We start from the raw sequence: 12,727 nt of genomic DNA, 5'->3' as shown, positions 1-12,727 counted from the left end.
TTGCTGAGCTTGGTGACCTTTGTGACTGCAAGGGCCACTGGCACACATACAACCCTAGCACGGTCAAAACTGTAGTTGTTTGCTTTGATTGTGACTTGGAATAGAAAAGAAGAGAATAGAAAAGAACAGAATTGGAAGTGGAGTTTATTTTAGGGGCCACAAAACATCTTTTGAAATCTTTTTTTTTTTTTTCAGTTTTGATACGGGTTATCGATCAACAAAATGGTTTTGTTCTAATTTTCAAAGAATAAGGCTTTCGTTTTCTTGACAAAACCTTGACAGAATGCAAATCCTGGTGCAAGATTGACATATTTTTGAAGAACAATACTGGCAACTTCTGCAACCCAAAGATTTCTGGCTCTTGCAGTGAACCCAGTTGAATTTGCTCACACTTTTGACCAGCAAGCCCAGACAGAATATCGTAAAATCTGAAAAATAAATCTGGATTCTCTCTTTTTTTTTTTTTTTTCAAACTTGAAGATAAATAAATCATTGTAGAAAAAAATACAAGAATCCTTCACAAATTAAAGAAGACAGCACTCAATGTGTCAGCCTCCACGTGGCTTGCCTTTGCAATTTATTGTCACTATACTAGCGCTGGCTACCGTTGGGTTCTAGCGCTTTGGTTCGTGGAAATTGATGTTTGGTTCAGCCACACGCTTGACAGCAAGAATCTGTGAGGCTTCAGTGATGACCTCAGTTTCTGCTCCTCCCCCTCCTTCGGCCTGCCTGCTTTCCTCAGGACTGTCTGGCCTGTTTGTCCTTGAACGCTGTGACGCTGGATGGCAAAGCTCAGCCTTGTGGTTTGTTCAACCATGGTGGAAGCCTGATGGTCTGAAAGAGACTGCAGTTTCCCCTTATGGGGTTTAGGATTGTGTGGTGGTCACAAAATGTTGGTGTGTCACAAAGGTAGCAGAGTAGTAGAGCAGCATTGTCAATACTCTGATTTAATCAAAAAGAGAGAAAAAAATAGAGGAAGCAGATAAGAAAGAAAAAATAGAAAAGAAATAGAAAACTGCATTGGGCTAAATGGAAATACAAAATGTAAAGGACACATGAAAATCCCAAGAGCTACAGACACAAATGAGGGTTTTGTTTAAGCAAGATTAGCAGGTGTGTTAGCTTCCTGTCCGACACAGATCCAACTCAGATTTGCTGAAATTTATTTCCTTCCACACCAAACTCTCATCTATTTTTCCTGCTCTAAGTCTTTGGGATTTTATTAGCCATGATATGCAACTTAACTCTGAAAACTGACTGACCCCTAAATTTTGTTTCTGGCTTCAGCCGTGTAATTCCCAGCAGTTGACAACCTATACATTATACTTAACTATGAAATCTATAATCCTCAGTTGTACATCTTTAAAACCCTTTAAAGGCAGCAACCATAGCTGGAATGTTTTCTTTTGTGTAGATTGGCAACCGAGAGCCGAAAAGTGATATCTCAATGAATAATTTGTCAAAGTTGCACAACGTTACAGTCAGTTTTCGTTGTTCTTTTTGGGTTTTTTTTTCCCTTTAGTGTCCATATTTCTTTCTCACTCTCACTTACAGCCGTGGTGTTTGTTGGTCAGTGTGGTGACCAAAAGTGTTTGGAGACAGAGGAAGTGAAAGGTCGCGCGCACGCGCACGCGCACACACTCACACCTGGACACACACATTTGTTTCACACCATCCATTGACAGCGGTCTGTCCTCACACTTTGCTGTGTCTGATTAAACAGATCTGTGGTTCAACAGCAAAGAAAAGTTAGAGATACTGTGAATGTGCTTTTAATTCATATTTTAGTAATCGATGAGTCCAGAGTTAAGAGACTAATTTTACTCAAAGAGTGACATAAAATGAAATCGCGGGGCAAAAAGTGTTCATAAACATATTATGTATCATCATTATAAATGTTGACAACTTACTTACCAGAGGGGTAAATTCCTGTTTGTCAACGCCTAAGGATGTATAACAGTAATGCTTACTGTGTACACTAAAACTTCATATACGGTACATATTAGTCAAAGTAAAGTTCATTTTGGAACACATATAATAAAATAACCAAGTTTATTAGAGGAAAAAATGTGCAACAGAAAAAAAAAAAAGCTTTAAAAGAAAGCTGAAAATGCTGTGATGTTGGGCCAGAATGGGGAGAATTCAGAAATTAATATGAACATTCAAGATAGGAATCAAAAGAATGTCAACTGAAATATGACATGTGCCTTGCCATTTGAGCCTCCAGAGGTCCACCTCCATCATCAGCTTTGTAAGTCTGCAGATTCATATCTATCACCAAGAAAAATGACTATGTGGATGGAATTCAACCATTCAACGTTGCAGCTTGGCAAGACGTCGTGAAGTCTGTATTTCTGGTTCAAGCTCGGCTACAATCAGCGATCATGGGCAACCTGGAGGAAATATGAGGCTCATTGTGACTCGTCTCTTATGATGGTGGCGTCCCACCACACCACAGCTAAACTGTAGTGAACTGCCCTGGTGCTCAGAGTGAGCAGTGGAAGCAGAGCACTGCGTCCTCGGCACCGTGACCCTTCCCTCACAAAATATTCACAAGCCTCGACTTGGCGCTCACGTTCAAAAGCCAATATTATTGTTGATTTAGTTATGCTACTTTTGAAAATAACAAAAGCTTTAATCAAATTGGGCAAAACCGATCGCTCGGTGGAAAGAAGAAGGAAATATGCGTTTCTGGAGCCAAAAGCAGAGGAGCAAACCAACAGTTCATTGCAAAGGAGAAAAACATGACAGCATGTGGTAAACAGTGAGGTTTGGATCCGATACGTACAGTGGCTGAGTGAGCACCGCACAATGAAACCGGAGGAGAAACATTCGAATCGACAGTGTTTTGTTTGCCTGTAAATGGTAACTCCTGTACTGGTGAATCGGCCCTCAGAGGAATGTTCTTTTATATGAGAATTATCTTTTGTCAAATATAAGAAAGAATACATTTAATATTATACATCATCTCCACATAAAGCCAGATTAATGACTGGTCCGGGTTTTGTTTAATGTCAATGTATATTTGCGATCGCCCCCACACTTCTCTATTATATTTCCAGACGGGCTCGGCGCACCGCGGCCCGTCATTAAATGCACTGGCATGATCCCCTCCGTCTCATTTGCATCTCATTGGGGAAGCAGTGTGGCTGCCCCAGCGCAGTATCCATTTCTCTCTGAATTATTGCCCGCCGGCCAGAAAACATTTGACTTGGTATAACGTCGACTTCATAATCACACGTGGCTGCGTTTACCCGAGGAATGCGATATATGAAAAAGGAAATTGCTACATTACAGCAAAGTAAATGGGGAAATTTACATGAAAATTTGTGCATTTTGGACCATGTGGCAGATTGACTGGATTTTGCTTATAACTTTACTTCTATATTTCACTTTAACATTGTGCATGTAAGTGTATGTGTGCGTGTCTGTGACTGTGTATGTGTCTGTGTGAAAAAAAAAAATCATTTGGACGTTTTGTGTGCCAGAATTTAATCAACAAAAAAACTCCCCGTCTTTTCCTCTGGACGGTAATTTTGCACAGTAATGGTTTTAAATAATGGCTCTATCTGATGCTTTTTTTGTATTGATTGGTGTTTTTCTTCGCCCTTGACAGACGCCACAGCGGCAACGGCAGCAAGAGCAGCAGCAGCAGCAGCAGCAGCAGCAGCACAGTAGTAGAACACCATCTGATAGTCATTACCCCTCCCCTCCTCTCCTTACCCTGCGCTCTCCTCCTCTTCCCTGGCTTGATACTCTTTGCTCAGCTCAGACGTATTATTCATTAGTCTGATGAAAAACACCCAGCAACTAAGCCTGGCCCAACACTAACAAAAAGACGCATGTACACACACACACACACGCACACACACACGATTTCATCCCAGCTGAGCCACTCTGGCGAGGGTCAGGGTCCTGTCAAAAACTCGGAAGCAAGTCTGGACGCGATTGCGGTACCACAGTGCAGACGTCCAGAGGGGGCGGTTGAGTGGGCGAGAGAGACTGCGAGGAGCTGAGCTATTTATCGTAGACCTTGGACAGTCGTCTCGAGCCCCTGCACTCAAAGCGATAGGCGAGGAGAGCTCCTAGACTTGTTATGGTGCCACTGAGCAGACGTCTGGAGAAGGTCATTACCAACAGAGGCTGTCAGCTTTCCAGCCAGAGCGGCAGGGGGAAAAAAAATGGTTGGGGGTGGCCGGACAACAGGAAGCGCGGTAGGAAGAGGCAGGGAAGGAGGCGGGCTGCACGGTGGAAACCAGCAGGGGAAAAGGGAGACAGACGCAGGGGCTGTGAGACTGAGCAGGAAAAAAGCGGGCTTGGAAAGGAAGAGAGCGAAGGAGTGAAAGGAAAGAAGGGCAGAGAAAAGGCGGCGGGCTGCCAAGCCCCCAGACTGCACGGTGCAGCGCACAGGGGGTTGGAGGGGTTGGTCGGAAGTGGCGGCCCCCCCAACTCGCACTCTCCCACCGCCCCTCACCGCTAGCCCCAATTCAGCCCCGGCTCCAGCCACACTCGGCCGTTTTTTTTTTTCCCAAGAGAGCCAGACTCTACAGCTGGCCTTATTAAACCGAGAGAGGCAGAGAGACAGAAAAAAAAGAGGGAGAACGAAAGAGAGGTCACACAACTGGAAGACATCAGTTGAAACCGTGCTCGCTCGCTCGCTCGCTCGCTCTCCTCTCCCCTTTTTTTTCCTTCTTCTTCTCAGGCAGTTTTTTTTCCGTTCATATCCCGTTTTATGATAGAGTTTCTCACAAACAGGCTGGCGGAGCACTGGGTTCAAACACATAGTAAAAAAAAAAAGGGAAAAAAAGAAAACCTATTGTTTGATTTGACATCTCCCAGAATGCGGTTAAAAACCAATTAAAAACAAGCGCAGCAAAATTAAAGACTGTGTGACTTTTATCTTTTGTCTCGGCGTGCTGTCGTCATTGCATCGGAGGACCGCTGCACCACAGCATCTCATCCAGTTTGCTTGAATCCTGCCGCATTTGTGAACACGGCGGGGCCGTAAAAAGAGAGGCTTCGTCTGTTTCCAATCCGTTCACGCCGCCTTCGTTTTTTAATCCGCACCTTCTCCGCCGCAGCTTGTCCGAATTAACGTCTTTTGCCTTGAGGGTTTTTTTTTTTTTCGCAGACACTCTCCACTTTCAAATGACCTAACTCCACACATTCGCACCTATTTATTTTTCGCAAACAACTACTGATGTGATTGGCTGTGGCAAGTGCGGCCTGCGAAGTGCATTGCCGCAGGCGGTGCTACCTGAAGTACGTTATTGGATTGTCACAACACTACTTAGTTTGAATGTAGCGGACAGCTCCGGTCCGGATTGCAACCCCGACGCCTTGACTGGGATCTCATGTGTTCTTGTAGGTGGAACTGCAGGAGACTTTTTCCTGCTCTCGTGGATTCTAGCATTAAATGTGAAGATGAGAAACTAGGTTTAATAGGAACCATAATAGAGAGAAACAAAAAAATGCCATTTGTACACATTAGACTTCTGATGTTTATCCATTACATTGAAATGTGAGAGTAAACATGCCCAATTTGATTACAGTAATACTACTGTTCATTTTAATTGTACCACACAGAGAATCTCAGTTTTAAACAAGCAGCCTCCAGTTTAGACACTTGGACGTATGATCGACGTGGCGTTAGTTGGCACAAAAGTTACATCGAACTGCGGACGAGTTACCGTGAAACCAGGATCCTCCAGAATGAGGCCCCCAAAGACGGAGACGGTAGAAACACAGCAGGGGAAACGCTGCAGGGGAACCGATCTGTCAGGGATGGATATGACAAATAGTGTTAACATGGTCACTTAAAGACACATTTTTGACTGCTGAGTCTTCCAGACACATGGATGACACAACATGAACCTTAGGGAGGCACGTTGTGAGTTCTGAGTGCTTTGAAACGAGGGTTGGGGTTCGAAGTATGAGGGTAAATTCTCAAGTTTGGGGAAACCGTTGCTTTTACGAAGATGAATTGAGTCGGTGAGTCGGTCGAGGGTCATTTTGATTCCAATCAGTGGTGAGAACAATTTTGAAATCTCTCCTTTGAGAATAATGAGAGCCCCTATCATGCAGAGACACCTTTTGTGGACTTGTTCCAAAGGGAGTAACTCAATACAGACAGCTGCAGCTGGCCCTCAATCTATTCCTGATGTGGAACAAATTATATATATATATATATATATAAAAAAAAAAAACTGTGATTACCCAGACCCCAAAAAGGCTTCTCCAATCAGAGAGCCTTTCACTTCCTATGGGTTAATATGTAAGCTGTTCCCTCTGCTCCTCTATTGGAGACTCCAGTCAATGGCTGCTCTTCCCTCCTGTACTGGATGAGAACCCGGAGCGCTGGTAGCGAACCAGAAATGAGAAATGAGCAGTGATGTCACGGTCACTAATGAGGTGGCAGGAACAAGTCTGACCACCTGACTCACTCAGCAGCTCACCCCTCTCTGTGTATTTAACTCTCTTTGAAAGTCCACCCATCGCTCTCTCACTCGCTTTTTCTTCTTCTCGCCACCTGCCACCATCTCCACGCATAGCACTCATCTTATTCCTTGTTTTTCTTTCACGGGGCTACCCCCCCTACCACCGCCACCCTTCTCGCCTGGTCCACGGCCAAGCGTAACCCCTGACCACGGTCATTACTCCTGCCACACTTAAATACAGGAGTTGGACGGTTTTAACGTATTGGAGTTAATACGAGACGCCAAACAAAACCTCTATTAATGCGGTTCAGGTTCTAAACCTTTCATCAACTACTGAGGTCTCCCTTAGAGGCAATTATGTTAACCGGGTCAGTTGTGATGAATGAACATCAGCTGGTAGGTGACAATTAATAAAATTGCTAAGCCGTCCAACAGAGCTTTGTTTGGCCTCCCTAAAACTCATGGTGTAATGATGGCCGCCTCATATACTGATGGCTCGCACCAACAGATGAGGTGAAAGAGGGAAATGGCACAGCGGTAAATGTTGGGGAGGAACACATTGCAAAGCTGAGAGAAGAAGCCGGGAGCTAACGTCATGAAAACTGCTCAAATACAAATGAAAGAAAAGTCGCGATAAAGACGGCACAAGGAAGGTCAAATACACTAACATTATCTTCCAAGTCAATGAGCTGAAATGTTGAAGTTAAGGCGCAACAATTATTGGTCAGGGGCCACAAGCATTTTCATTAGGAGGAGACAAAACTTTCTGTTTTCCCATTAAATGTGCAAACAAACAAATAAAAAAAAATTGAATCTGTAAACTCTATAAAATCTATATAACACTGAGCGTCTGATGCTGATGGAACGTAATGGAGTGTTTATTACAGATCTGGAACAATGTAATCATAGTGGATTTAAGATTGTTTTCCCGTCAAAGTAAATGTACTTCCTTCTTTTCAGGGAGCACACTTCAACTCCTCAAACCCCTCACCACACACTGTTGTTCAAACATAGCTGCTCTTTTGGTGGCCAGTAAAACTTCAAAACAATGACAAAACCAGCCCAAAATACAATTGGTTTTGCATAGTTTGGTTTTATACTTTACGGACTTACGATCTCCAGAATGAGGCATGCTGGGAATTGTTCTTATTTTAACTAGCGAGGAGTTTGGGGTGAAGGCTATGCCACCAATGAGACAATTACTCACACTGCTTTCACGGCTGCTCTAAAGTGGTGACTTAGCAGACTTCTAAAGGTAAGACGCGGAGACCCCGTCCTGAAGGGTATCGCTTCCATTATTTTGAAAAGATGCCTTTTATCTCCCCATCACAGTGGGCCAAAGGTCGGGGTCGCACACAGAGTTACACCTGCTGAGCTGATATTGGACGCACTTAACTCAATTTACTTGACGGGCCTGTGTTTACACAACACATTCTCCACGACAATCACAATTTAAAACTAGACAATTCCCGCACTGTGCGCGGCCTTTTTCGCTGCCGCCACCCGCAGGAAAGGCGAGAACCCGTGGGAGGTGTGAGGCCGACGGCTCCATGTGGAGGAGAGCGGCGCAAGGGAAGAGTTCATTTGATGAACTTGTTAAGAGAGGGCTGAGGGCTGGAGCGAGAGATGTGTGAAGTCAAACCTTTTGTGTTAAGTGCGCGTGCGTATGTGTGTGTTTGATGTTACAGTCTTGTAAAAGCGGCAGCTGGAGAGGGCCGTCCCCTGAGAACCACCACAGCCTGCTAGTAAAGCACACTCACTGACACACACACACACACACACACACACACACACACACACACACACACTCGCGCACATACACACAGATGCAGTCTTTAATAAAGCTATTGCCTAGGAAACAGACCAGACCCTGGCCAATCTGAGGCTCTTGCTCTTTTGAGACGGCAGTGACACGCTCGCACTCACATTCATACACATTCACATCCTCCGAGCCAGAAAAAAAAATTGACAGGAGGAGCTCGTTACCGTGACCTGCAAAGAAACTCGCAAACCGGCGCTTTCGGAATCGCTCGCTCGGAGAAAACGGTGACCGGTCGGTGAGTGGTGTGACTGAACGGACTTTTATGTGAACACCTTTTACCGAAGTGTGCAATTATCAGTTTTTCTGTCTGCATATGGTTCAAATGTAAAACTGTAAATGTACTGTAAAACTGCCCCATCCAGATGTGGAGTTAGAAACACAGGCCACAGCAGGGGGGACACAGAGTGCTATGAAGTCAGTAGCGCAGAGGCACTCATTACAAAAGTGGAACACCTGGAAGAACCTATGAAATACCAGACTCTGGTTCATTTTTTAATATGTATTAAATATATATTTCATAAATGTCGGGCTCTCCGTGTCTCAGAGGATGAGACAGCTACAAAACGGGCAGCTGGTTGTCAATTTTCTCTCTTCCAGAAAAGGATTCTTCCTCTCAGAAAATGAAAGACAGGTGGAAAGGAACAAGTTTCTCTATTTTTGGCAATTCGTATGTGTAGACAAACATTAGTTGCAGACAGACTTCTGGACCGCAAGAATGTGCATATTTAAGGGAAATCGCTGCTCTTTGCACTTTCAAATGTCACCAAATATCGTTTTGTTTTTTTTCTCCGCTGATTTTTGAGGAATTATATTGGATGACATCATGCTGCAGCTGACTGGGAGCAAAACAGTCCCATTTTAGAGCTGTGGACTGTTTCCAGGGAGATGATATAACACAGTCCAGATGAGCCCCTCCAAGGATTGTCTCATTATCACACACACCGCAGCCGCACCGCCGCTGCGCGCGTGCGTGAGCGCAATTGGTGTGTCTGTGCGTGCACGGGGGGGTGACCATTTAAACTCTACTTTCAGTCAATTACCAGAAAATGACTTGTGCGGACCTTTTCTTTCCAAAAAAACTAATTATAGGGTTAGCGTTGGGGTTGGGTTTGCAGGAAAAGCTCTGGACTAAACGTGTTCCATGTGGATGATGTGAAGGCAGGGGCGTAGCCACAAGGCAGCAAAAGTAGGACTGGACTCCATCCAAACTGCACCCCCCACCCCCACCCCCCCCAGCACCCCTTGTACCACCCTAAAGTTTGAGGTATATGTTTCTTTTTTTAAAACCCAACTAAGAGATTGCAGTTTTCGACTTGAGCGGCCGTCTGCCACCGACTGTCACTGATGTCATCATTGGCTGCCGGACTTCCTGCCTCAGTCTTTTCATGTTGGCACGTGGAAGGGCAGGAAACGCTCAGAATAGAACCTTACTGCCAAATATAACTCAACGCTTGGTGGAATCGTGGTTTTAATGGGCTGTAGTCCTGACTGATCCCCGTTGGATTAAACAATATTACCCAATTTCCAGTGTTCCTGCAAAGGAAGCGCTGCATATTCCCAAAACTGAAGAACCAATAAAACAGTAAACAGCACGTACTGTGAAGAACCCCTTTGACCTTTTAATTTATAATGGTGAGTGGAGGCCTGTAAAACACTAGCCTGCATTCCCCACTACACAAAACTCTGTCAACAAGGAAGCTATCGGGTGATTTCAGGTTAAAACAGGTTGGTTAAAAATGGCATGATCTTGCTTTTTAAAACAATATTGTGTTTTTGCGTGGCATGACACACTAGGCGGCGAGCCACGTTTGACTGTTTCACAGATCTAGCACTCCTTTTTCATGTCTGTCTGTCGAAAATGTCTGGGAAAAGGAAAACTCCTCCAAAAACCAAAACAAACCTTGAATCTGTCACATGTAAAAAGGGGTTTCAACTCTACCAGTAGCACCATTTTGGTAGCAACACTGGACATTGCACATGACACATTTTCAAGTACACTTTGCCAAAGCCATTCAGGAGTAAGAAAAAAAGCTCTGCCACTCACAGTAGCCACCTGTTTTTCAAAAAATGAACTCGAGCTCTTGTAGTGCCTGCCTGGACCCTGGGCAATTCAACAGCCTGACGCAACCAAACTGATTGCAGGCGTGTATTCTGTGTAGAGCAGGCTTTGTTGTTTTGTCTCACACACTTTTCCAGATAAATCTGCAAGATTTCAGAGTTGAAAATCCTGTAGTCCAGCTGACCTATGAGGCAAGTTCTCGCGTGTCCAAACAGAAGAGTCACTTCAACGCCTAACATCAGGTAATATGACATGCAAGGAGGCACACTGTCTACGTTTTTACTACAAATGAGAGGTAGCAGGAAATCATTCATTTCATCCATTACCAAACTTTTAGCAGGCTCTGTAAACCTGCCCCTTAAATGTCTGTTATTTTGTCATTTCTGGGTACCGGAGTTATTTACAATTCAGACATGACAAATGTTCAAATCCGTTGACATAGCTGCAGTCCTACATTTGTTTTTAACATTTGCCAGATGTCACGTTGTAACCCCGACGTTATATATATCGTACTTACTAATATATATGGCCTGGATGTCTTCCTGCTATCTTCAGATGTAAAAACAGAAGGAAGGAGAGGAAGGAGAGGAGGAGGTAGGAGAAGGAGGCTTTCCGACAGTAGCGCGGGCTTGACAGTTTCTTTCATATCCGACTTCATTTAGTCCCATGCAGGGACCCCGTGCACATGGTAAAGCCATCACTGACACACACGCACACGCAGACTCCCACACACCGCCGCGCTCATTCATACACACGGAGATCACACATGTTCTCACTCCGGCAGGAAATGGCTTTTACTGATATCTAAAATCATAAAAGTTGCGCCACTGAAGATCAATAATCAAAGCAGGAAAAAAAACGAGAGACGAACAAGATGTGATGTTCGTGTTTTACAGCGGGTCCGCTGCGAACCTGTAAAAACTGCTGCATGAGCACAAAAAGTTTTGTGTGTATAGATTTTGGTTACCCTCATGTGCCAGATGAAATGTCCCAAATCCATTATATTTGATTCCCACGTCCATCTGGGAGGCAGCCCTCCATGTGGAGTGCACCAACGGGAGGCTATTACCACGCATTATCGTCGTAAGTCTCCATCTACACTTCTTGCCAAAGCAATTGAGAAATGGGGGAAGAGGGGCTTTATTGCCTTTCTTGGCTCTGCTATAAATGAAGAAATGTATTCCAGTTCTGATCTGAACTGTCACCAACACAGAATCCATGGTGTGGTGTTCATTGTCTACATGGTTGCAGACGTTTTCCATTTTTGTCAAGACTTAACTCCTGCTGATTGGGCCTCAAACATGTGAAATCTTTTTCGAGTGGATCCATAATTCAGATTGCAAACATCAGGGATCTTAGTGCCTTTCAACAATAGCTCCCAGCTGTGGGTTCATGCATTATTCTTAAGAACTTCCATTGTGAAAATTTTACCTATTTTTTGGACCGATGATATTGTCCATGTTTTGCAATACCTTCAGCCAACTGATCAATAAAGTATCTATCTATCTATCTATCTATCTATCTATCTATCTATCTATCTATCTATCACAACGGACGCTGATACCTCACTGATGCTATCTCATGTGAGTGACAACACAGCCAGTCAGCTGTTCATACTGTCTACTGGGACTGTCACAGCCTTTTTGAGCCCTTCCAAACATGTTGAAGGTACAACAAAACATTTGTTTAAGCAGGAAAGTAAAACCAGGTGGGTTTCTTTTTTTTAGATTGCTTATTATACATAGCTGCTCCTCTGGAGTCCTGGTTGAAAAGTAAAGATGAGTAGAATACGGTATCTTTAGTTTCCCACTTGAAATTGATAAAATAGGCAACACCCCTCATATGAAAATAGGTTAATTAATCCACAGTTTTAGAAAGCTACTCTGCTGTTTCTGGTGGGTCCATTCTCATCGTATGTGCTCGGCAGGGTTTAGGTTTCCACATCGTCCTGGTGTATGCTGGATATTGGCTTCCATTGTGTGTTTGCGATGTTGTAAATCTCGCTGGCAGGCCCCACCACTCAAAATCAGATTTAAGCGCAGAAATAAATTTATTCTTTTTCCACTTCACGTAACAGCTTTATAGCGGGAGGCTCAGTGCGTTTGTCATTCGACACTGCGCAGCATTCAAACCTGAGGAGCATTTTTAAAGGGAGGAGAAATGAATGGTTTACCACAGTGTTGATTATCAATCATTTGCTCGGATCGTGCCATTGAAATCGTCTGTTCTGGTCACCTGAGAACTTCCTAGTCGTCTCGTTTGACTGAGGCTCCAAAAGGAAGATGTAATTTTGTCAGCTGCCACTAGACGGGGTGAGAGAGGGTGACCGAGCCAAATGCCTGCCCATAATAACCACCAGACATGACTCATTCAGCGTGGAATACCACAGCAGCCACAGACAGGTCTCTG

The sequence above is a fragment of the Nelusetta ayraudi genome, unplaced genomic scaffold, assembly GCF_046127955.1.
Source record: "Nelusetta ayraudi isolate G7.1 ecotype Tasmania unplaced genomic scaffold, CSIRO-AGI_Nayr_v1 ptg000136l, whole genome shotgun sequence".
In the NCBI taxonomy this organism is placed as follows: Eukaryota; Metazoa; Chordata; class Actinopteri; order Tetraodontiformes; family Monacanthidae; genus Nelusetta; species Nelusetta ayraudi.
The sequence above is the reverse complement of the archived record's forward strand: the minus strand, read 5'-3'. Positions refer to the sequence as shown.